Source organism: Patagioenas fasciata, chromosome 12 (genome assembly GCF_037038585.1).
Source record: "Patagioenas fasciata isolate bPatFas1 chromosome 12, bPatFas1.hap1, whole genome shotgun sequence".
In the NCBI taxonomy this organism is placed as follows: Eukaryota; Metazoa; Chordata; class Aves; order Columbiformes; family Columbidae; genus Patagioenas; species Patagioenas fasciata.
Window position 1 is genome coordinate 2,061,686 of NC_092531.1, and position 25,560 is coordinate 2,087,245.

Sequence of the window (25,560 nt, forward strand, 5' to 3'; positions counted from 1 at the left end):
GCCAAACTTCTCTGAGGTAGGAGTGTGAGCAGGAGAGTTTGAGGATCTGGGGGATTTCACAGAAGAACTGGCCCAGGGCATTGCCCTTGCACAGGGGCAGTGAAAATGTATTGGCCGTGTGCAGCAGAGAATAGAGAAACCCAGTGTCCCAGGCAGCTGCTGCCATGTGGACACAAGCTCTGCTGCCCAGGAGGGTCCCGTAGTGCAGGGGTTTGCAGATGGCAATGTAGCGGTCGTAGGACATGACGGTGAGCAGAGAATACTCTGTACCAAACAAGAAATAAAAAAAGAAGACCTGTGCAGCACATCCTGCATAGGAAATGACCTTGGTATCCCACAGAGAGTTGGCCATGGATTTGGGGACAGTGATGGAGATGGCGCCCATGTCAAGGAGGGAGAGGTTGAGGAGGAAGAAGTACATGGGGGTGTGGAGGTGCTGGTCCCAGGCTATGGTGGTGATGATGAGGCCGTTGCCCAGGAGGGCAGCCAGGTAGATGCCCAGGAAGAGCCAGAAGTGCAAGAGCTGCAGCTCCCGTGTGTCTGAGAACGCCAGGAGGAGGAACTGGGTGATGGAGCTGCTGTTGGACATCTGCGGCCTGTGGGTATGAGGACCTGTGCAAGGAGGAAAAGACAGTGACAAGTTAGGGGAGACTTCTCTGAGGAAAATAAACAGGCTGTTTCTCATAGAAAGCCCACTCTCTGATGGAGGGATGTTTCCGTTCATTCTCTCTTTCTACCAAGTGAGAAAAACAGTTCATCACAGTTTAAAATACAGGTTGGACATGTAGTTTCCATGAACACATCTGTGAGGCAAGATCCACTGAATTGGTGTCAGGACAAAAACTGACCCACACTCCCACCCCAACCCCAGAGAGCAAGAGCTCCAGGGACAGGTGGAGAAACAGGGAAGGACACTGCAGTGCTTCTGAGAAATAAAGCAAGGACAGAAAGGCAGACGGGCATACTGTGGAACCTTCTCCTTATCCGACTGTGCTGCTGCCCCTCACATAATGATACGGTAGAGCAAGTACTTTTAGCACCTTTTTTGTGTACCACGTTCCAGGAACCCTTCACCTGGAGGTCCAGCTGCTGAGGTGGAGACTCATGACCTGGACCCCATGGCTTTGGGGCAGAGGCTCTGCTGGGGAACAGAGGAGACCAGGGGTTGCACTGGGAAATGTGTCTTTGCTGCAGAGGATTTGGGAGAGGTTCTGAAATCCCATCCCCAGCATTTCTGGTAACAGTTAGCTCCTCCTGCCCATGTCTGTGCTGCCTGCAGCTGTGTCTCTGTCCCTGGGTCTGCTCCCTGTCAGTGTTACAGACCCCGTCCCACCCGCTGTGTGCTCAGCTCTGTCCTGCTCACACCTCCTGGCACTGCCCAGGGGCAGCTCTGTGTGTGCAGGGGCTCAGGAGCAGCTCAGACAAGTCCTAACGAGAACTGGGGTCTCAGTGTCTTCTCCAAAGAGAGAAATAAATCCCCATCTCCCACTGCACACCCAGACAACCAAGAGTGGAAAACTGAAAGCACAGACTCCTTCCCTTGCAGCTGTTGCTGTCTTGATGTTGTTGTTCAGAAGGACCCTCTGCCATGTCTGTGGGGTTGATCTGGAGCTCAGAGCAGCCCTGACCCACACAGCACCCTTCTACCCCACAAGTTCCCTGCCTGCCCTGCCAGGGGTCGCTCCTTCCACCCACAGCTGCCGCCATGGGATCTCCCCGGGCAGGCTGAGCACTGACCCTGGCAGGCGGCAGAGTCCCTGGCCCGGCACAGCCCTGGGCTGCAGGGACCCTGCTCTGCAGGACAGCCCTGGGCACCCCTGGTTGCACAACTTGCTTCTCAGATTTTCGAAGTTGCTGAAAAAGATCCCCGTCCTTACAGATCCCACCAGCTGTGCCTGTGCCAGTTTGAGGAGATGCCTCCAGGAGCTACAGCTGCATTGCCCTGCACCCAGAGACTTACCATGGCAAGGGCTGCAAAGGTTTCTCCTCCAGTGAGCTCTCAGTCATCCTCCCAGTCCTGACCACCTTTCATCTCTCTCTGCCTTGCTCGTCTCCCTGAGATCCCCAGGCAGAGCCCTCAGCCCTGCTGCGCTGTGCAGAGGAGCTGCTCCTGGGCAGAGCTGTCTCTCTGCAGCGCTGCCGCTTGCCAGGAGCTCCCTCTGTCCCAGGAGCCCAGCCCAGCTCAGCAGCACAGGAGCAGCCCAAGGCGCTTTAATGACCCCTCTGGTGGCGTTGGTGCTGAGTCCATGGACCTCAGGCCCTGGAGGAAGATGATGAAACCCCTCAAGAAGTCAAAATCATATCTAAGCTCCAAAGTTTCTTGTAATGTTAATGGGTCCCACTGAGGGACACAACTGAGAAAGCATCCCCAGGGTCAGTTACAGAAGAAAACTGGAAGCAGTGATAACAGATCAGGAAGAGCAAAGTAAAGATGGCTCTGATGCTGAGTAAACCTGGATCTGTTTCATTAATCAAAGGACCAAGCCCTGACTTCATACCATGGGAAGTCAGATCCTGTCCCTCCCACGTTGCCCAGGGCCCTTCCTGGACAGTGTGATGTGGGGCTGTGCAAGGCCAAGGGCAGGACTATGGTCCCACACCTCCCAGGTTCCTGGCTGGGGACAAGGAGGCCATGAGGCCCCTGTGCTGGAAGGACAAGGTGTCTCCTCACAGGCATCAGAGGTGCAGACAACAGCCATAGCCAAGGGGAGAAGGAGCTCATGTCTGGTGGGGGCTTTCAGCCTCTTTACATCCCTTGATCATCTCCACCACAGCCTGTCCTGTGCTGTGGCATCCCCTGCACCTCTTTCCCTGCAGGCTGCAGACATCCCCCCTGCTGCCCCACCTTGCTCTTGTCTGAGCATCTTCCTTCCTTTGCTGAGATCTCTCCATCCTCCCCAGCTACTCCTTGAAGCACAAAGCCTTGGGCTGATGCAGACTCCCTCTGCTGACCTGCTCCACCACAGCACTGCCCTTCCAGTCACATTCCTTTCTGCTCATGTCCAGCCTGGACCTCCCCAGCTGCACTTTGGGCCATTATTTCTTTCTCAAGAACTTTCCCACTATGAAGAAAACCTCCACCACCTCTGAAACCACCCTTGAAGCACTCTCAGGCTACTCCTGCACTGCTGCAGCCTCCCCAGCGCTGCTGGGCCAAAGCAGTCCAGGTCCCTCAGCATCCCACACCATGTGCACAAGGTGCTGAACCTGCCTTGGCAGAGCCCTGCGCTCTCCAGTTCCTCCCTGCTTCTCCAAACTGGGAAGCCGCACACTGGCACACCCCCGTGTGTGGGGGGTCACACCAGTGCTGAACCGAATGGGATGAGAACTGCAGGTGTCTGGGTCCCCACGCTCCTCCTCATGCAGCCCCGTGTGCACCTGCCTTGTTCATGGTGAGCACGCACCACGGGCTTGTGTGGGCACCCTGTAGTGCCCAGGCCCTTCTCCTCAGGGTCAGTGCTCAGCGTGTTAGGTCTTGCTCTGTCCTGATGCAGGACGTTGTTTTCCTGCCCTGATAAAAAAATGGACAGTTCATCTTCTGAAACTTCAGAGTTTTCTAATGGTAGAATCCCAAATTTTCTCAATGTCTGGACTCTCCCTTGTCTGTTGCAGCCGCAGACCCCTCCACTTGTGACCAGCACAGAGAGCACTCGCCTTGGGAGTCCCTCGTGCCACAATATATAAGGGGCACCAACCTCCAGGACTCTCAGAGCTTTCTGAGGGGCAACCCCAAAAGTTTTTCCAGGTCTGGAGTCTCCCTTGACTGAAGCTCCTTTTGATCAGCTGTTAATGTTTGCATGTAGATGGCTTATCCAGATGAGGATGTATGTCCCAACATAACAGCATGAGGAGTTAGGGGACAGTATAAATACCATATCTCGGAGATACTGTGGGGTCTTGGGGGTCTGATACTCATAATGCCTGAGGTGTGGATTTTCTGAAGTTTCCCTTTGTGCAGTAGGAATGTGTGGAGCTCGGCCTGGGGACAGACAATGTCAGCTGAAGGTTGAGGAGTCAGCATGAGAGGGCAGAACAACCTGGGCAATGCTGTGGTTAATGGACATCACTGGCTCACTGATCGGGCAGAGGAATTAGATGAGGCCTCCTTCAGACAAATAAAAGAAGCTTCATGTTTTCAGGGCCGTGTCCTTGTGGCAGATCTGAGATATCCGAATATCTCCAAGAAACCAGCCATCCGAGATGGTTTTGAGGTCATTGACAACATCTTCCTGACACGGGTGACTGAGGAGTCAGTGGGTGAGGTGCCCTATGGGGCTTCACACTTACAAACCAGAAAGAGTTGGTCAGGATGGAACAGTCAGGGATGGGAAAGTGGAGCTGAGGCTCCTGGGAGATGATAACAAGGCCAAGAGCAGGATTTCAGGAGAGCAAGCTTTGGCCTGCTGAGGGACCTGCTTGGGTCCTGTGGGATATGACCTTGGTGTCTGCAGTGCTTTTCTCTCACCTTTCCTCCCTCCTCTCTCCCACCTGCTGTTGTGCAGTTTTTTTTACCCTTTCTCAAATACAATATCACAGGGGTGCTGCCAGCATCACTGAGTGGCTCAGATTTCGCAAGGAGTGGGTCCATCTTGGAGCCAACTGAAATCAGCTCTGTGTGACATTGCTCAGTCTCCTGTTGTCTTCTCGGAGAGGTGACAACTGTAGCACAGAGACACACACCCCCAGTTCCAAGACTTTGCCATAAACCCAGCACAGGGTGACAGTGCGTTGGATGTTACAAAATTATTGATCGTGAAGAAGAAATTGTAAAGATCTTCTTTCAGCCATGCATGAAAGTCTCCAGTCAATGAGCAGGTTCCTATGGGGAACTGTAATTGCCGTGGCAGTCACTGGCTGCAGTTGCCAACAGTCCAAAGGATCTTGGGCCAAATGCTTAAGAGAGCTGCCTGATGGGCCAACAAGGGTGATGCTCACCTGGATCTGGTACCAACGAAGAAGGAAGTGCTGGTGAGGGATGTGAACATGAGTGTCCACCTTGGCTGTTGTGACCAGGACACAGTGGGGTCCCAGGCACCAGAGGGGAGGGAGGAAGGCCAGCAGCAGAGCACAGGCTGGTGGGTTCCAGAGGAGAAGACTTTGACATACTGGGGGATGGCAGGTAGAGGTGGTGATGTGGTAAAGTCATGGAGGCTGAAGGAGCTCAGGAAATCTGATCAGCCTTATAAGACAGGCTGCTCCAAGCACAAGAACGATCCCTCCGAGTACCCATGAAAAGAAGCATTTATCTTGTGAGGCTGCTCCTCTGAACTGATGGAACTGCAGGGCACAAAGGCAGCGCACAGGAGGTGGAAGCAGGGGAAGCTACAAAGGAGGAGTTTAGAAACCTTGGCCACCGATGCAGAGATGATTCCAAAGTTGCCCTGGACTTCATACCTAAAGGGGAGGCTGAGGGCAGCAAGATGAGCTGATACAGCTTCCTTACAAAAAAAAAAAAAAAGGAATAGACAGGGAGAACATGGGCTTGCTGCTGAACTTTATAGGGGCAGAATCAGACAGGACTGAGGTTCTTCATGGCTTCTTTGCCTCCATCTTCACCAGCAAGGTCTCCTGGGACTTTGTTCCTGATGGCAGGAGTCTGGAGAATACCCAGGAGTGGATGGGGCTTAAGTCAGGGGTGACCTGAGCAAACTCAGACACCATTACAGAAAAGGAGATGGGTCACTTGAACAGCTCCCTGAACACAAGTATCGCTGTGCTGTGGCATCTGAGATTCCCAGGAACACCCACCTCTTGGTACAGAGGAGTGTGATTCCTCTTGAGGTGTCCTGGCCTGTCTCCTCGGTCAAGTGATCCTTTAGGCACCCACTTCTCTGACACATTCAGTCGTTATCAAGAGATTCTCTAGATCAATATTCATTGGAGATTGTTGATACCAGCTGTTGTGGAAATAAGGGTTTTGGGAGGGTGACGGAAATATTAGAGATTTGGTTTTATTACTTTTTATTATGGAAATGCTCACTGTTTGGCTACAATTCTGAAATCTCTGAAATCATCCACACCAGACTTGAAGCCTTTAGGAAAGTGCTGCAGAGAGCATCGTCTTCTAAGGGCGTTTTGGATGTTACTGAGCCCACTGCTGCCATGATCCTGAACTGCAGGTACTGAAAGAATGAACAAACCTCTCATGACCTGAAGGGCAGAAACAAACCCCAAGTTTCTGAGGGTGTTTGGGACCCCACAAAGGACCATTGCTGACACAAGCAGTCCCTGTCCCTGGAGACAATGGTCAGCGGTGGTTAAAGGCGATGTGGAGGTGGCTCTGGTGCCACGTCAGCTCTTGATGTTGATTCATCATCAGAATGGCCAAGCCCTGACCCCAGGACCAGACAAAGGAGACCCTTTCAGTCAAAGGTTTCTCAGGCTCTGCCTGTGGTCACTGTGAGTGTTTTGTGTTTTGGGGGTGGGTTTGGTGCCAAGTGCTGTTGCTTTAACCACAAGGCTCTGGTTTTCTGAGGACTTGGCAACCTGTGAGGTCCCCCAAACCCACTCAACTTCTTTCATACACCTGGCAATGGTCACCAATCACCTGAGCTGTCCCAGTCCCAAACTTGCTTGAATCCTCTATTTGGATCCATACCCATCACTCCAGGAGGTCCATGCATCCACCAGGTTCATGGATGATTCCTGAGGTCCATCCAAGTGTGTGCAGTGTAAGAGAGGAGCAGAGCAGGGCCAGCTCATGGGCCATGACTGAGCACAAACACCCCAGCAGCAGCCATTCCCCATCTCCCAGGCACAGCCAAGCCCACAGCATGCAAATGGCACTGCCATATATCCTTAGTCCCAAAAAGTCTGCCTTCTTTCCAAAATCAACAACAATCTTTCTACCATTCCTCTTTGACCCCCAGATATTCAGCCACACTCCAATTGTGGATCAAACATGGTTGTAAGGATTTGCTGAAGTCATCAGCCATCACCCTTTTCTACCACACATCTCCTGACCCTCTCCCACACCACACATGGCCGGTCACTGCTGCTCAGGGCCTCGCACTCTACAGAAGAGGCCTTGAGCTTCTTAGCTCTTCCTGGTGCTTGTTATAATCTCCCTCACTCCCTCCAGATCTCACGGTGAGATTTCTTGTTCATGACAGGGCCTTTGTAACCAACTCTTATGAAATGGTTGTCCTTCTGTGATCATCTGCGTAGAAGAGGTGATCACAGAAAAGCAACAAATATGTCAAATCTGATGCCGAGTGAAATGCAATAAAACCTTGTTCAGCCAGCCCCGTAGCTGTGTCTTTCCAGCATGGAGTTTCTTCTGAGAAAGGGATCCAACCTCTGCCACTCTCTGCAGAGGCACATGAGCAGCGTCCATGCACCTGGGGACACAAAGGGTGACTTTTGCAAGATCACCCTCTATTTGGACCTTTTAGATCGGTACCTGTGGATGGGGTATCAAACCTTATAGTACAGTAAAGACTGGAGTTCTGAGCTCCCTTCAACTCCCTGTGTGACAGTCTGTAAAATTAATTAACCCAGTGAAAAAGTTGCTTTTGATTCTCTTCACAGCCTGAAGCACCACATGGCTCAGGAGACAATCCAGGATACCCAACCAGCACTCACATGCTCTGCACTTAAAGTTCAGGTGTTCCCGGGAATTTCAGCAGACATGTCACACTGATATCTGGGTTCAAGGAGCTGGTCAAGAGCCTCGTCTGCATTTCTGTAACGGTGGCTTTGCTGCCTGGCTGATGTGCAGACTCTGTACATGGATACTGACACCTCTTGAGCAACCTGCTCTGAAAGGATGAACAAGGTGGTGTGTTCCTTCTGGAGGGATATATGGACAGCAAACAGAAGCAGTTGGGTTGGGGCAAATGAAAAAGGATGATAGAAAAGTTGTGATCAGGGCTGTTTACCGTTATTTGTAAAGCAGCCCTGCTCCCCATGTGAATTATTTCTGTGATCAGAGAGAACTTGAGAGCTTTCTCCAAATCAGAAACATGAAGGGGAAGGAAGGAAGGACAGTGTCATTCAGTCTCTAAGGCACCTCAGGATGTGTCTTGACCAACCTCCTCCTAAAAGCAGGGTCAGACCAGATTAGTGAGGGGTCTATACAAACACATCGTGGTAACTTTCTGATGTAGAATGGATGCACACTGCTGGGAAACAGCTTCCAGTGCTTGACTGTCCTCAGGAATGGAAAGTTTTTCCCTTTATCTATTGTCCTTCTAAACCAAACCATCCAGATTGCCTTTTACCCATCTGCTTGCACACTGACACAGACCATAATACCCTAACTTGGGCACAAGCACATTGTGGGGGATGACGCTGAATGCCTTGCTGACTTCCAGGTAACAGACCATCAATGTTCTCCCCACATCCACAACCCTGTCCTTTCCTCACAGAAAACAGAGGATGGACAGGCACAAAATGCCCTGGGTAAACCCCGTCACCTTCTCTTCCAGACACCCAGAAATGGGGTCCCAGTGGACATGTTCTGGGGCACAGCCCTCAGTTCCCCTGCTCACCCATAGGCCATTTTGAAAAGTGCACACACTGTGTGAGAGCTGCCAGTGCTCAGGGAGTCCCCCCAGTCTCCATGAGCTTTCCAAGATGGTGGAGAGTGGCCTCCCTGTGACATCGTCCTGCTGTCTCAGCTCCTGGGATGCTGCCCCTGCTGTCCCATAGACTGGAAAGGATTGTGTTAGTTCCAGTGACCCCTGACTTGATCCCCATCCTCTGCTGGTTGTTCTCCAGATTCCTGTCTCAAGTCACAGAGTCCTGGGACACATTGCTGGTGAAGATGGAGGACAAGAGGACACAGGGATACTCACCTCTTTCCCTTATTAAATTCATCAATGGCCACACACTGTCTTTGTTTCTCCTTTCACTGTTCCTGCAGCAGTAACAGCTCATTATGGGCCCTTGAATCGCCTTACAGGTCCAGACTGAGTTCTGATCTGGACTGTTGCTGTGCTTGGAGGCTGCTGTCCTTGCAGACCAGATGAACTCACTTCTGCCACCCTGCCTGGCAATTCATTCCACCCGTGTCACAGCTCTGTCTGCAGCACTGGCAGCTCCAGCTCCCCCAGGCAGGTCCCTGGATGAGGACATTGCCTCACATCTGGGCTGAACCAGCCCAGCTGTGGCACCAGCCCAGCTCTGACCTGCCACAAGAAACCTGGTACCAAGTGTCCAAGAGCCCATGTGTGCAAAGGCTTTGCTTCAGAGCACAGACATGACATGGCCAAAGATTGATGAATGTCTCTCTAGACCTAGGATATAAAACCAGAATAAAATGCCTTAACTCATTCAACTGAAGATATTCCTCCTCTAGCTTTGAGGAATTAGATAATTTGCTGTAAGATTTCTGGTGTCCTGTATAATGATGGAAGAAGAAAATATGATTCTCATAGTGATTTATTTTTAAAAACTGGATATACAGTGCTAGAAATAAGTGTCTCTGAAGAGGAGAGAGAATCAACATCACTGATTACTTCAACTGTGAAATTGTGCCCGTGGAGCCCCAGGGGCATGTGGAGGGAGCCCAGAGGGGACGGAGAAAGGGACATCATGGGCTGCTCCTGTGCTGCTGAGCTGGGCTGGGCTCCTGGGACAGAGGGAGCTCATGGCAAGCAGCAGCGCTGCAGAGAGACAGCTCTGCCCAGGAGCAGCTCCTCTGCACACGCAGCAGGGCTGAGGGCTCTGCCTGCAGCACCGAGGGCACAGGAGCCAGGCAGAGAGACGGAAACGAAGTCTGGGGTGGGAGGATGCTGGGAGATCACTGGAAACCACATCTTCACAGACATGAAGCCAGTGGCTGCAGGGCATGTCATCTGGCAATCATTGTGGGATCTCAAAAAGCTGTCACATTGAAGAGCCTGCAAGAGATGTAAGTACAACTCTCAGAGATTCTCTGATGCAGAGCAGAGGATGTGCTGCAGAGCAGGGATTGCCTTCTGCACTGTCAGAGTGACAAGACGTGAATGCTGCGTTCTCCCAGGAATGGCTGTGGGGTGTAAACGTAAATGTGCAGGCAGGAGTGCCCAGGGCTGTCCTGCAGAGCAGGGTCCCTGCACCCCAGGGCTGTGCCAAGGCAGGGACTCCGTCGCCTGCCAGGGTCAGCCTGCCCGGGGAGATCCCCATGGTGCTGTAGGGTGAAGCTGTGGGTGGAAAGAGCAAACGCTCTTGGGCACGAAAGGTTCTTCTGCTGTGGAGAGGGTGCTGTGTGGGTCAGGGCTGCTCACAGATACAGATCACCCCCAGGATTTTTCCAGGGGGATGCCTCAAGGACAAGATCAATGCAAGGATTACCAGAGAGATAAGGAGCTTTCCTGAGCCTGTTTTTTCAGTTTCCTTTCCCATGGGGTGGGGGGTGCAGGAAAGAATAAAATGAGAATGAGCTCTCATGCATAAACAAGTCACTGAGACTCCTGAACTGCAACTCTGAGTGATCAGCACATCTGCCAGAAGGCTCATAACATCCCTTCACCACCCCTCTGCCTGTGCACAGCGCCTGCATCACTTTGGCTGGACCCGTCAGCCTTAGTCTGACCTGTCCTGTTTTCCAGCCTGCAAACAGGAAGATGCCCCCAGGCAGTGCCCTGTGAACAGGCAGGATCTGTAGGGCCAGGGGGAGGGCACAGAGGGTGGGATGGGGTCTGTGAGCACTGACAGGGAAGAGACATGGACAGGGAAACACCTCCCAGGGGGAGAATCTCCAGGCAGCAGGGAAATGATCAGAAATGGGAGGAAACTAAACCCGGAATTGTTATGGGAGGGAGAACAGAGAAAAGTCCCTGTGATCCCCTGCAGTGCAGATCCCTCCTGTGAGCAGCCCCCTGGCCTCCTGTCCCACCCAGCAAAGCCTCTGCCCTCAGGGCCGGGGGCTCCAAGGCATGAAGCAGCTCCTGTGCAGCCAGAGCTTCAGGTCCTCTGCAGAGAACAGGGGCTGAGAGCAGCTGCCCGGCAATGTTGGTGTCTGGGAGGTGGCTGCACAGCTGGGGAAGGGTGACGCTGTCTGAGTGCCCGGCTGCCTCTGCCCTGGCCTCTCTCACACCCACCCTCACGGGATGTTTCCTTCTTGCTCCCCTGCTCTGGGTCACTGCTGTTGGGATCTTGTTCTTGCTCTCAGGCTCTCTGGGGATGGCAGTTTCAGCTGCAGAGTCACAGCCTGATCTTGTGGGTCCTTTCCTGCAGCTGTGTCCATGGGAACACGTGTCCAGCTTTGCTCTGACCTGTGGGGTGTGGGCAATGCAGTCTGTGGGGCTGTGGAATGATCTGAGTCTCCCTGAATCAAATTCCATCCTTAGAACTCTTGTGTGTCTTGTTGAGGTTTTCTTCCCAGCTGCGAGCTTCCCTCCAGGATGGAAACCTGTCCTATAGCATCTGTGTGTTATCTGAAAGCCCCTCAGAGAAGTGCAGAGATGCTGCAACCAAGAAAATGCCTTTTAGGAAAGGATGAGACTTGTTTTGGTTCCATCCGACAAAGCTGAACCCCAGGACTGTCCCCTGCCCCCCGTTCCCATGCCCCGCACTGCAGAACAGGGCTGACTCCTCGACAGCCAGCGGGCACAGGCCCTGCTCCTCACGGCACCTCCAGCCAGCACCACCCAGGGCTCAGACATGGAGCTGGAGGAAGGTCTGGGAAAGGACAAGGGAGTGTGGAGCAGGGGAGGGTGTGTGAGAAATGGCTTTGACTTTGCTCAGAGAAATCTCCCCTAACTTGTCACTGCCTTTTCTTCTTTGGTCAGTGTCTTACGTCCAGAGGCTGCAGATGTCCAACAGCAGCTCCATCACCCAGTTCCTCCTCCTGCTGTTCGCAGACACACGGGAGCTGCAGCTCTTGCACTTCTGGCTCTTCCTGGGCATCTACCTGGCTGCCCTCCTGGGCAACGGCCTCATCATCACCACCATAGGCTGGGACCAGCACCTCCACACCTCCATGTACTTCTTTCTGCTCAACCTCGCCCTCCTGGACCTTGGCTTCATCTCCACCACTGTCCCCAAGTCCATGGCCATTTCCCTCTGGGACACCAGGGCCATCTCCTACACAGGATGTGCTGCACAGGTCTTTTTCTTTTTCTATGCTACAGCAGAGTATTCTCTTCTCACCATCATGTCCTATGACCGCTATGTTGCCATCTGCAAACCCCTGCACTACGGGACCCTCCTGGGCAGCAGAGCTTGTGTCCACATGGCAGCAGCTGCCTGGGCCACTGGGTTTCTCAATGCTCTGCTGCACACGGCCAATACGTTTTCACTGCCCCTGTGCAAGGGCAATGCCCTGGACCAGTTCTTCTGTGAAATCCCGCAGATCCTCAAGCTCTCCTGCTCGAACTCCTACCTCAGGGAACTTGAACTTCTTGTGGTTGGTGTCTCTTATGCATTTGGTTGTTTTGTGTTAATCGTGGTGTCCTATGTGCAGATCTTCAGGGCCGTGATGAGGATCCCCTCTGAGCAGGGACGCCACAAAGCCTTTTCCACCTGCCTCCCTCACCTGGCCGTGGTCTCCCTGTTTGTCAGCACTGGTGCCTTTGCCTATCTGAAGCCCCCCTCTGTCTCCTCCCCATCCCTGGACCTGGTGGTGTCTGTTCTGTACTCAGTGTTAACTCCAGCAGTGAACCCGCTCATCTACAGCATGAGGAACCAGGAGCTCAAGGATGCCCTGTGCAAACTCATATATAAGTGTTTTCTGGAGCAATAAATTGCCCATCTGCTTCTGCATAGGAGTTTTAAAGTAACTTATTACAGGCTCTGCCTGTCATCTGCATTTTCTGTTTTGGTGTGTTGGTTTTGTATTGTTATAATGTTTTCATCCCCTTTCCAATTCTCTGTTGGCTTTTCTTTTATAACCACTGGCTGTATAAATGAGAAGCCGCTCTCTCCTTTTTTTTAAAGAAAATAAAGTTTCTTATAGTCACTTGTTTTTCACTGTATATCTCCTGCAATGCTATTTTGGAGCTGCAGGGACAGTTCCTGTGTGCATGGGTAAAAGGGAAAAGAGTCCAGCATGGCAGCACTGCCACAGAGCACCAGCGCTTGGTCTTCCAGAGCTGTTCTGCTTCCGCTCCCACACTCTCCTTCTCATCCCTTGTGTTGGTGCAAGGCCTGAGCGCTCTGGCAGCTTGGTCCCCGTCCTGCTGTGTGTCAGTGCTGTGAGAGCAGGCAGGGACAGGCAATGGGCACTGCTGTGACAGAGCTGGACTCACAACAGCCTTTCCAGATAGAAAGGTGATCTCCTAGGGGCAGGGCCTGAAGGTTTAGGTCTTCTTAGAAACCTTCTCTCAAGAACATGCCCACAGAAGTGGCCACAGATGCAAACCCCGGGGCACCGCTGAACAGTGTGTGTGTGCAGGGCTGGCACTCAGCAGTGTCCTCTCACAGCCAGGCCTCCTGCCAGAGACCTGCAGGACCAGCAGAGCAGGGGCTGGGCTGTGCCCCTGTGCACTGGACTCCCAGGGCAATCGTCATGGGCTGGCCCCTCACAACCACCATTTCCAGCACTGGCCTCTCACCCCAGCTCAGAGTTCTTTGTCCCTCCATGGAATTACACTGAATGAATAGGTCAGAGGTCCATGTTTGCATTGTACAGATGAGATGTGAGCATGCACATCATGTACATGAGGCGATATGAACCCAAGTCAGTACAAACACCATCAACTATTCCTTGTGGTTCCATGAAGGCCTGTGAGACAGATTTATTGAAGTCAACATCATGTTGAGACTAATATGTCATAGGAAACCACCAGAATGCAGCACATGGATGTGCTTCCTTGAGCCAATGTCCATTCCTGATGATGAGGGACATCAAAGATAAATGTAGAACATGGTGACACACCATAGGGCTGAGGTGCCTCCCATCCTTTGGGAATAGGAACAGGAGCGCAGAGGGACACTGTGACTCCTGCCTTTGTGCATAAAAGGAAAAGTGTCTGTCCCTGAATATCTCAATGTGTTTTAAGAATCCATGAGGCCAGCTCAGATGTGGACACCTGACAGAACCCTGATATTTCTGTGTGTGACTCCAGGGACAAACCCCAGTGGCACAGTGAGATTCATCTCAACTGCCTTGGACAGGCTCATTGCAAGTGTCCCTGATTGCTATATCACCTTTGCCATCTTCATCTCATGCTGTTCTACACAGTCCTACACCTGCTCCTCTTTCTCTGTGGGAAATCCTGGATTGTGTTCTCAAAAGTACAAAAATAATCAGAGAGGATCAGAGGTCCCTCAGAAAATCAGATGTCAAACCCATCTTCAAGAATGGCAGGAAGGAGAACTGGGAGAATGACAGGCTGGTCAGCCTACGTCTGTCCCTGGGAGGGTGACGAGTCACATTCTCCTGCAACCATCTCCAGGCAGTTGTAGGACAAGGAAGGGATTGCTGAACCCAGATGGGCAGGGGAAAGAAAGGCATGTTGTGTACATGGAGTTTTGCAAGGCCCCAGACATGGTCTCCTGTGGTGGCCTTAGAGCAGCTTGGGGAGATCTGGGATAAAGATGTGGATATTGTGATGGGTGGGAAGTTGGCTGGATGACCGAGACCAAATATCATCAGTGGTACAAAGTCCTGTGTTTAGTCGGTTTCTAGTGGCATCCCTCAGTGATAAGTACTGGGGCCAACACTGTTGAATGTCTTTATTCTGCCACTTCATCATGTCATGGAGCACATTTTCAGCTCCTTTGTGGATGATGCAAAACTGGGCAGAGGCCTAGAACAACCTCACCTGGTGGACCCTGCCTTGAGCAGGAGAGTGAGACAAGATGATGTTCAGGGCTCTCTTCAAACCTGAGTTATTCTATAGTTCAATTCATCTTTACCTTGGAGAGGCATTTGAAGACAGAATATGTAGTCCTTACCAGTTAAAAGAATGAACTCTGCCTGCAATTGCTAACCTAAAATATGTAAATCCTCTCAGTTTTGGTCAGTCTGCTCCTCTAACAAAGGTAAAAGTGACTTTTAAAACACCTAATCAGAACCTGCAAAGAGTACTGTCTACTCTGGAGCCTGCACAATTAGTTGAGTCTTGTTTTAACATCTGTCTCAAGACTGTTACATAAAGGGTCCTTTAGCTGAACTTTGTTCCTTATATGCTCCTTATAATAGTAAAATACACATCCCTAGGATGGGAGCCCCAGGCTCAGCCCGGGACCCTTCCTCAACAAGCATGCGTGGTGATAAAATTATTATGTAAACAATATGTCAATGTGTAAACACTTGGTTCTTTAGGACTGCTGGGAGGGTCTGAATGAAGGGATAATATTTGTATATAATAGATGTGCGTTCTCTACCTGTTGTGCTGTCTTTATTCCAGCATCCAGACTTGCAGAACTCTGTAATAAACAATATCTCATTTCTGGGTGTGGGATTGGCTTTGCACTTTGGGTAGCGAATTCACAAGTAGCAACCAGGAAAGAGGAAAATAACCAAAAATGTAAGAGAAGCATGGGAGGACATAGAGAAGCTGTCAACATTTCACCTTGCTGTAAAGAATGCTTCTCCTCTCAGATCTTTAGTAGGAAATAGATTTGATCAATGTGATAAAACAAGCATACTTTTATCTAGTCAGGTCATGAGTTATAAGGAGGGTGATGGATGGGTATGGGATTATGAGGTCACATGTGTCTCCGACACTCATAACTGAGTTGGAGGACTTTGACTGTGAAGGGGACAGTGAGATCAGTTCTGTCCCTGGATGTGACAGAGCAGCAACAGCAATAGAGCTGGGAAGGTATATCTGCCTGAGTAGACACAGGTCCTACCCAGGAAGAGCCCTTGGAGACGGGTTGTCATGTCCATCCCACCTGAGAACATGAAGGGACAGCAGCAGGGACACGGTCGTGTCTATGAGAGAAGCTGAAAGGCCAGCAGCAATCCTGGGATTTAAAAGATCATGGTGAGGTTACTTGTCTTGCATCAAGTAAAAGACCTCAAGGAGCCTAATGGGTTGGGTTCCCTGCATGAAGGGAAGCTTATGAGATGGTCGAGCTTTTCTTGATAATAGGAAAAAGCAGAAGATGGGAAAAAAAAATCAGAAAGTGCAACTTGGAAGGTGAGGACTGGGTATCAGGAGGAAGGGCAGTGCTACGGTGCAAAAGGTCACCCAGAGGGAGCTGGATCAGCCCATGGTTTGTGTTCCAAAGAGCAGCCAGTGAGGGTGCAGACACAGCAGTGAAGGTGCAGAAATGCTGGGGTGAGAGCAGGTGGGGAAGCCAGATGGATGTTTTCTGTCTGCAGGGAAAGAGCCTGGAGGTCATGGCTTCTCCTTTCTGCGTCAGAAAGCAAACCAGGGGGTTTCTCAGCATCAGAGCTGAAGAGAAGACTCAAAGGTGACCTCATGGTGGCTACAGATTCCTCACGAGGGGAGAAGGAAGGGAAGGTACTGATCTCTTCACTCAGGGGACCAATGACAGAACCCAAGGGAAAGGAAGAGAGACGTGCCAGGGGAGGGTCAATTGTACATGACGAAAAGGTACTTCACCCAGAGGTGCTGGACACTGAACAGGCTCCCAGGGGGGTGTCACGGCCCCAACCTGACAGTGTTCAAGAAGAGACTGGACAACATCCTCAGACACACGGGGTGACCTGTGGGGTGTCCTGTGCAGGGACAGGAGTTGAACTCCATGATCCTGGTGGGTCCCTTCATGAGGTCCCAAACACCCTATTGGGTTTTGCTTCTGCCTTTCACTTCATTAGGGGTTTGTTCATTGTTTCAGTAGCTGCAGTTCAGGATCATGGCAGCAGAGGGCTCATTAAGATCAAAAATGCTCTTACAAGCCAAGGCTCTGTGCAGCATTTTCCTAGAGGCTTCGAGTCTGGTGTGGATGATTAGAGAGATTTCAGGAAGAGCCAAACAGAGAGCATTTCCATAATAAAGAGCAATAAAGCAGTATTTCTTCTATTTCCTTCCCCCCTCTCCCTCCGCCACATTTCCGGAAGAGTTGGTATCAGCAATCTCCAATTTTTATTGATCTGGAGCATTTACTGATGAAGACAAAACAATATGACTGTAAAGTGAGTACCTGATGCAGTACTTGAGACAGGAGACAGGCCAGAACAGCTCAAGAGGAATCATACTCCTCTGGACCAAGAGGTGGTTGTACCTGGGAATTTCAGGTGCCATAACACAGCGATATTTGTGTTCAGAGAGCTGGTCAAATGACCCATCTCCTGTTCTACAATGGTGTCTGAGTAACCCCTTACTTGAGCCCCATTCACTGCTGGGTGTTCTCCACACTCTCGCCTTCAGGAACAAAGTCGCAGGAGACCTTGCTGCTGAAGGTGGAGACAAAGAAGCCATGAAGAACCTCAGTCCTGTCTGATTCTACTCATATGAAGTTCAGCAGCAGGCCCATGATCGCCCTGTCTATTCTTTTTTTTTTTTTTTTGTAAGGAAGCTGTATCAGCTCATCTTGCTGCCCTCAGCCTCCCCTTTAGGCATCAGGTCCAGGGCAGCTCTGGAATCATCTCTGCATCCATGGCCAAGGTTTCTAAATTCCTCCTTTGCAGCCTCCCCTGCTTCCACCTCCCGTGTGCTGCCTTTGTGCTCTGCAACTCCATCAGTTCAGACGAGCAGCCTCACAAGATAAATGCTTCTTTTCATGGGTACTCGGAGAGATCATTTTTGTGCTTGGAGCAGCCTGTCCTATAAGGCTGATCAGATTTCCTGAGCTCCTTCACCCTCCATGACTTTACCACATCACCACCTCTACCTGCCATCCCCTAGTATGTCAAAGTCTTCTCCTCTGGAGCCCACCAGCCTGTGCTCTGCTGCTGTCCTTCCTCCCTCCCCTCTGGTGCCTGGGACCCCACTGTGTCCTGGTCACAACAGCCAAGGTGGACACTCATGTTCACATGCCTCACCATCTCTTCCTTCTTCGTTGGTACCAGATTCAGGTGAGCATCACCCTTGATGGCCCATCAGGCAGCTCTCTTAAGCATTTGGCCCAAGATCTTTTGGACTGTTGGCACCTGCAACTTTGCCTGGCCAGTGACTTTCACGGCAATTACAGTGCCCCATAGGAACCTGCTCATTGACTGGAGACCTTCATGCGTTGCTGAAAGAAGATCTTTACAATTTCTTCTTCACGATCAATTATTTTGTAACATTCAACGCACTGTCAACCTGTGCTGGGTTTATGGCAAAGTCTTGGAACGGGGGTGGGTGTGGTTGTGCTACTGTTGTCACCTCTCTGAGAAGACAACAGGAGTTTGACCAACGTCAGACAGAGCTGATTTCAGCTGCTCCAAAATGGACCCACTCCTTGCCAAATCTGAGCTACTCAGTGATGTTGGCAGCACCTCTGGGATATTGTATTTCAGAAAGGGTAAAAAACGCTGCACAACAGCAGGTGGGAGAGAGGAGGGAGGAAATGTGAGAGAAAAGCACTGCAGACACCAAGGACATATCCCATAGGACCCAAGCAGGTCCCTCAGCAGGCCAAAGCTTGCTCTCCTGAAATCCTGCTCTTGGCCTTGTTATCATCTCCCAGGAGCCTCAGCTCCACTTTCCCATCCCTGACTGTTCCATCCTGACCAACTCTTTCTGGTTTGTAAGTGTGAAGTCCAATAGGGCACCTCACCTCACTGACTCCTCAGTCCCCCGTGTCAGGAAGATGTTGTCAATGAGCTCCAACCCCTCCTGGATGGTTGGTACCTTGGAGATACTGGGATGTCTAAGGTCTGTCATGAGGACAGGGCCCTGGAAACATGAGGCTACTTTCATTTGTCTGAAGGAGGCCTCATCTCATTCCTCTTCCTCATCAGAGATCCTCCAGCTGATGTCCAGACACCACAACACTGCCCATGTAGTTCTGCCCTCCCATGCTGACTCCTCAACCTTCAGCTGACATTGTCTGTCCCCAGGCAGAGCTCCACGCATCTGGTATGTACCCATCAGATAACTCAATATTGAGAAGATGAAGTGACCAGTGCTGTATCAGGGTGGGACAATAACCCCATCCATCAGGACAGAGCAGGACCTGACACGCTGAGCAGTGACCCTGAGGAGAATGCCTGGGCACTCCAAGGTCCCCACACCAGCCCGTGGTGCACGCTCACCATGAACAAGGCAGCTGCACACGGGGCTGCATGAGGAGGAGCGTGGGGACACAGACACCTGCAGTTCTCATCCCATTTGGTTCAGCACTGGTGTGACCACACACACACGGGGGTGTGCCAGTGTGCGGCTTCCCAGTCTGGAGAAGCAGGGAGGAACTGGAGAGTGCAGGGCTCTGCCAAGGCAGGTTCAGCACCTTGTGCACATGGTGTGGGATGCTGAGGGACCTGGGCTGCTTCGGCCCAGCAGCGCTGGGGAGGCTGCAGCAGTGCAGGAGTAGCCTGAGAGTGCTCGAAGGGTGGTTTCAGAGGTGGTGGAGGTTTCTTCATAGTGGGAAAGAGCTTGAGAAAGAAATAATGGCCCAAAGTGCAACTGGGGAGGTCCAGGCTGGACATGAGCAGAAAGGAATGTGACTGGAAGGGCAGTGCTGTGGTGGAGCAGGTCAGCAGAGGGAGTCTGCTTTGTGCTTTGTGCTTTGTGCTTCAAGGAACAGCTGGGGAGGATGCAGAGATCTCAGCAAAGGAAGGAAGATGCTCAGACAAGAGCAAGGTGGGGCAGCAGGGGGGATGTCTGCAGCCTGCAGGGAAAGAGGTGCAGGGGATGCCACAGCACAGGACAGGCTGTGGTGGAGATGATCAAGGGATGTAGATGCCAAAAACCCCACCAGACATGAGCTCCTTCTCCCCTTAGCGATGGTTGTTGTGTCCACCTCTGATGCCTGTGAGGAGACACCTTGTCCTTCCAGCACAGGGGCCTCATGGCCTCCTTGTCCCCAGCCAGGAACCTAGGAGGTGTAGGACCATAGTGCTGCCCTTGGCCTTGCACAGCCCCACATCACACTGTCCCAGGAAGAGCCCAGGGTTGGGGTCAGGGCTTGGCCCTTTGGTTAAAGAAACACATCCAGGTTTAATCAGTATCAAAGAGACCTTTACTTTGCTTTTGCTGACCTGTCATCACTGCCTCCAATTTTCTGCTCTACCCAGATCCTGGATATTGTTTCTCAGTAGGTTCCCTCAGTGGGACTCATTAACATTACAAGAAACTTTGCAGTTTGAATCTGACTTTGACTTCTTGAGAAGTTTCTTCATCTTCCTCCAGGGTCTGAGGTCCATGGACTCAGCACCAACGCCACGAGAGGGGTCATTAAAGCTCCTTGGGTTGCTCCTGTGCTGCTGAGCTGGGCTGGGCTCCTGGGACAGAGGGAGCTCCTGGCAAGCGGCAGCGCTGCAGAGAGACAGCTCTGCCCAGGAGCAGCTCCTCTGCACAGCACAGCAGGGCTGAGGGCTCTGCCTGGGGATCTCAGGGAGACGAGCAAGGCAGAGAGAGATTAAAGGTGGTCAGGATTGGGAGGATGACTGAGAGCTCACTGGAGGAGAAACCTTTGCAGCCCTTGCCATGGTAAGTCTCTGGGTGCAGGGCAATGCAGCTGTAGCTCCTGGAGCCATCTCCTAAAACTGGCACAGGCACAGCTGCTGGGATCTGTAAGGAGGGGGCTCTTGTCAGGAAACGTTGAACAGCTGTGAAGCCGGGTGAGCACCCAGGGGTGCCCAGGGCTGTCCTGCAGAGCAGGGTCCCTGTACCCCAGGGCTGTGCCGGGGCAGGGACTCTGCCACCTGCCAGGGTCAGTGCTCAGCCTGCCCGGGGAGATCCCATGGCAGCAGCTGTGGGTGGAAGGAGCGACCCCCGGCAGGGCAGGCAGGGAACTTGTGGGGTTGAAGGGTGCTGTGTGGGTCAGGGCTGCTCAGAGCTCCAGATCACCCCCTCAGACACGGCAGAGGGTCCTTCTGAACAAGGACATCAAGACAGAAACAGCTGCAATGGAAGGAGTCTGTGCTTTCAGTTTTCCACTCTTGGTTGTCTGGGTGTGCAGTGGGAGATGGGGATTTATTTCTCTCTTTGGAGAAGACACTGAGACCCCAGTTCTCGTTAGGACTTGTCTGAGCTGCTCCTGAGCCCCTGCACACACAGAGCTGCCCCTGGGCAGTGCCAGGAGGTGTGAGCAGGACAGAGCTGAGCACACAGCGGGTGGGACGGGGTCTGTGGCACGGACAGGGAGCAGACCCAGGGACAGAGACACAGCTGCAGGCAGCACAGACATGGACAGGGAGAGGGAGATGGACCAGAAATGTTGGGGAGGGGATTCAGGAACCCCCTGCAGTGCAGACACATTTCCCAGTGCAACCCCCTGATCTCCTCTCCTCCCCAGCGGAGCCTCTGCCCCAAAGCCATGGGGTCCAGGTCCTGAGTCTCCACCTCAGCAGCTGGACCTCCAGGGCAAGGGTTCCTGGAACGTGGAACACAAGACAGGTGCTAAAATTACTTGCTCTACAGTGTCACTATGTGACTGGCAGCAGTACAGCCGGGTAAGAAGAAGGTTCCACAGCGTGCCCATCTGCCTTTCTGTCCTTGCTTTATTTTCTGGTAGCACTGCAGTGTCCTTCCCTGTTTCTCCACCTGTCCCTGGAGCTCTTGCTCTCTGGGTCTGAGGTGGGAGTGTGGGTCAGTTTTTGTTCCAACACCAGTTCAGTGGATCTTGCCTCACAGGTGTGTCCATTGAAACTAGATGTCCAAGCTGCATTTTAAACTGTGATGAACTGTTTTTCTCAGCTGGTAGAAAGAGAGAATGAGGGGAAACATCTCTTCATCAGGGAGGGGGTTTTCCATGAGAAACCGCACATTTAATTTCCAGAGATTTCTCCCCTAACTCGTCACTGTCTTTCCTCCTTGCACAGGTCCTCATACCCACAGACAGCAAATGTCCAACAGCAGCTCCATCACCCATTTCCTCCTCCTGCCGTTCACAGACACACGGGAGCTGCAGCTCTTGCACTTCTGGTTCTTCCTGGGCATCTACCTGGCTGCCGTCCTGGGCAACGGCCTCATCATCACCACCATAGCCTGGGACCAGCACCTCCACACCCCCATGTACTTCTTCCTGCTCAACCTCGCCCTCCTTGACCTGGGCTGCATCTCCACCACTGTCCCCAAATCCATGGCCAACTCTCTGTGGGATTCCACAGTCATTTCCTATGCAGGATGTGCTGCCCAGGTCTTCTTTGTATTTTTCTTGTTTGGTGCAGAGTATTTTCTTCTCACCATCATGTCCTACGACCGCTACGTTGGTATCTGCAAACCCCTGCACTACGGGACCCTCCTGGGCAGCAGAGCTTGTGTCCACATGGCAGCAGCTGCCTGGGCCACTGGGTTTCTCAATGCTCTGCTGCACACGGCCAATACATTTTCACTGCCACTCTGCAAGGGAAATGCCCTGGACCAGTTCTTCTGTGAAATCCCCCAGATCCTCAAGCTCTCCTGCTCACACTCCTACCTCAGGGAACTTGGGCTTATTGTGTTTAGTCTATTCATAGGATTTGGGTGTTTTCTCTTCATTGTGCTCTCGTATGTACAGATCTTCAGGGCCGTGCTGAGGATCCCCTCTGAGCAGGGACGGCACAAAGCCTTTTCCACCTGTCTCCCTCACCTGTCCGTGGTCTCCCTGCTTATCAGCACTTCCATGTTCGCCTACCTGAAGCCCCCCTCCATCTCCTCTCCTTCCCTGGATCTGGTGGTGTCTGTTCTGTACTCGGTGGTGCCTCCAGCAGTGAACCCCCTCATCTACAGCATGAAGAACCAGGAGCTCAAGGATGCCCTGAGGAAACAGATGTCTGGATTATTTCTGAAGCTGTAAACTGGCTCTATCTTGTTCTATATAAGAGTTATAGTCTAACTCATTGTAGATTCATCCTGTCTGCAGTATTTTTTGTTTCTCCTTGTGTTTGTTTATTATGAAAATATTTTAATTCCCTTTGCAATTCGCTGCCTGCTTTTCTTTTCTCACTGAGTGGCTGTGTCAGTGAGGCATTCGTGTTTTCTGTGTTTAAGTAAAATAAACGACCTTCAACAATTTTTTTTCTACTGGCATCTTAACTTCAAGACCTTTCTGGAGCTGCAGGGACAGTTCCCGTGTGAATGGGTGGAAGGGAAAAGAACTCTCTCATGGCAGCAGAGCCAGGGAGAACCAGTACTTGGCCTTCCAGAGCTGTTCTGGTTCCACTCCCACACTCTCCTTCTCACCCCTTGTGTTGGTGCAAGGCCTGAGTGCTCTGGCAGCTTGGTCCCCGTCCTGCTGTGTGTCAGTGCTGTGAGCGCAGACAGGGACAGGCAATGGGCACTGCTGTGACAGAGTTGGACTCACAACAGCCTTTCCAGATAGAAAGGTGATTTCCTATGGGCAGGGCTTCAAGGTTTAGGTCTTCTTACAAAGATTCTCTCAAGAACATGCCCAAGAAAGTGACCTACATATGAAACACCACTGTTCAGCTGATCAGTGTGTGTGTGCAGGGCTGGCACTCAGCAGTGTCCTCTCACAGCCAGGCCTCCTGCCAGAGACCTGCAGGACCAGCAGAGCAGGGGCTGGGCTGTGCCCCTGTGCACTGCACACCCCACAGCATCTGCCCCAGGGCATCGTCATGGTCTGGCCCCGCACTACCAGCCCTGGCCTCTCTCCCCAGCTCACAGACATTGCTCTTCCCTCCATGGATGGACACTGAATGAGTAGGTCAGAAATCCATGTCTGCATTGTAGAGATGAGATGTGAGCATGCACATCATGTACAAGAGGTGAGATGAATCCAGGTGAACACTAACGACAGCAGCTGTTCCTGGGGGTTCCATGAAGGCCTGTGGCACAGACAGTGTCTCAAGGTCACTTCACATTGGGAGTAACAGCCCAGGGGAAACCACCCACTGGGATCTTCTTCCTTGAACTGATGTCCCCGTGTCCATTCCTCATGATGTAGGACACCTCAGATGAGTGCAGAGCAGGAGGCACAGCACAGGGCTGAGGCTTCTCCCATCCCTTTGGAGTGGCAACAGGAGGCCAGAAAGAAACTGAGACTACAGCCTCTATGTGCAAAAGGGTCAGACTCTGTCTGTGAGCATCCCTGGGTGCAGAAGGAGTCCTGAGACCAACTCAACTATGGATGCCTGTTGGAACCATGGCATTTCTGTGTGTGATTCCAGGAACAAACCTCAGTGGCCCAGTGAGATTCATCTCAGCTGCTGGGACAGGCTCATTTCAAGTGCTCTGTCACCCTTGCCCATGATTCTGGATTGTGCTACCAAGAGTGACAGCAGAATCAGAGAAGTTCTGAGGTCCTCAGGAAAGGAAGATGTCAAATCCATCTTCAAGAAGGGCAGGACGGAGAATTTGAAGAATGAAGGGGTGGTCAGCATACCTCTGTCCCTGGGAAGGGGATAGGCCATGTCTTCCTGCACCAGTTTCCAGGAACCTGAAAGACAAGGAAGGTATTGCTGAACAGAAATGAGCGGAAAACCCAATGAGTCCCAAGAAATGCTCTGGACCCATTCCAGAGCTTGAGACCCCCAGGAAAGAGCTCAGTGACGGTGCAGCCCATCCAGCTGCATCTGTGTCCCTCACTGAGCAGCACAACCAGTCTGCAGTCACCCCATTGTTCTGCAACCAACCTGCTCTGCAGAGCATCAGTGCCGGTTTTGGGCCCTGTGGGGAGAACAGGATGGGACCAGGAGCACCAGAGCAGATCAGAGGAGGGATGGGGGAGATCACACAGGAGCTGACCTGGGCTGGAAATTGCCTTGGAGAGAAAAATGCTGGTGTTCACCTGCCCCAGATTATACCCAGAGTTTAGGGTGCAGGGCCAGAAGTTCTTGCTGTCCTGGTGCTTCACCAGGCTTGGGAAGTAGCTGGAGAAGGACTGGTGTCCCCCACTTACCATCTCTTAGTGCATCATCCCTCATGAAGGGTGGCATGGAAAGCAAGTCTGAGACCCTGTGTCAGGACTTGCACTGAAGAAAGTATTCACCCAGAAGCCACATCATTTTGTTCTGGTACTTCAGTACTGGTGCTCATCACATGTCCTGAAGACAAACTTATGCACCCCTCTTGTCAACTTTACTCCAAAAGTCACCCCTAGACAAGGCTCCTGAGCTGTAGCTGAGCAGGAGAACTGGGGTCCAGCTGTGACCAGAGGAAGGACAAGGCCTGTCCTGGGTCCTCTAAAGGGCTGGCAGCCTCTGCGATCTCCACCAGAAAAGGCAGCATGCAAGAAACCGTAGACCATCCCCATGCCCTTTGGAGGCCCCTAGGAAGTATTCCTGTCTCTAAATATCCAGTCCAGTTTGTCACTGCGTGAACAACCACGAGAAACTGCCCCAGGACCCTCATTCCAGACCCCATCTCCTCCACCCCATACAGGTAGTGCTCTCCCCCTTGTCACTGAGGTGGTTCCATGGACCCAAGTGACACTTGTAGGAGGAGAGGTTGGATAGGGATATGGTGTCCTTTAGTGCTTCTCATGGTACCTCCTGCTGAGCTTTGTGCCACTGCTCACAACCCTCTGAGCCTGGATGTTCAGCCAGTTCTCAGTGTTGCTAAACAGGAATATGCCCATGAGCACACTGGGCTGCACTGGGAGGAGTGTGGCCACCCAGACAAGGGCAGTTATTGTCCATCTTGACTCAGCACTGGTGTGGTCACATCTGGAGCGGTGTGTCCC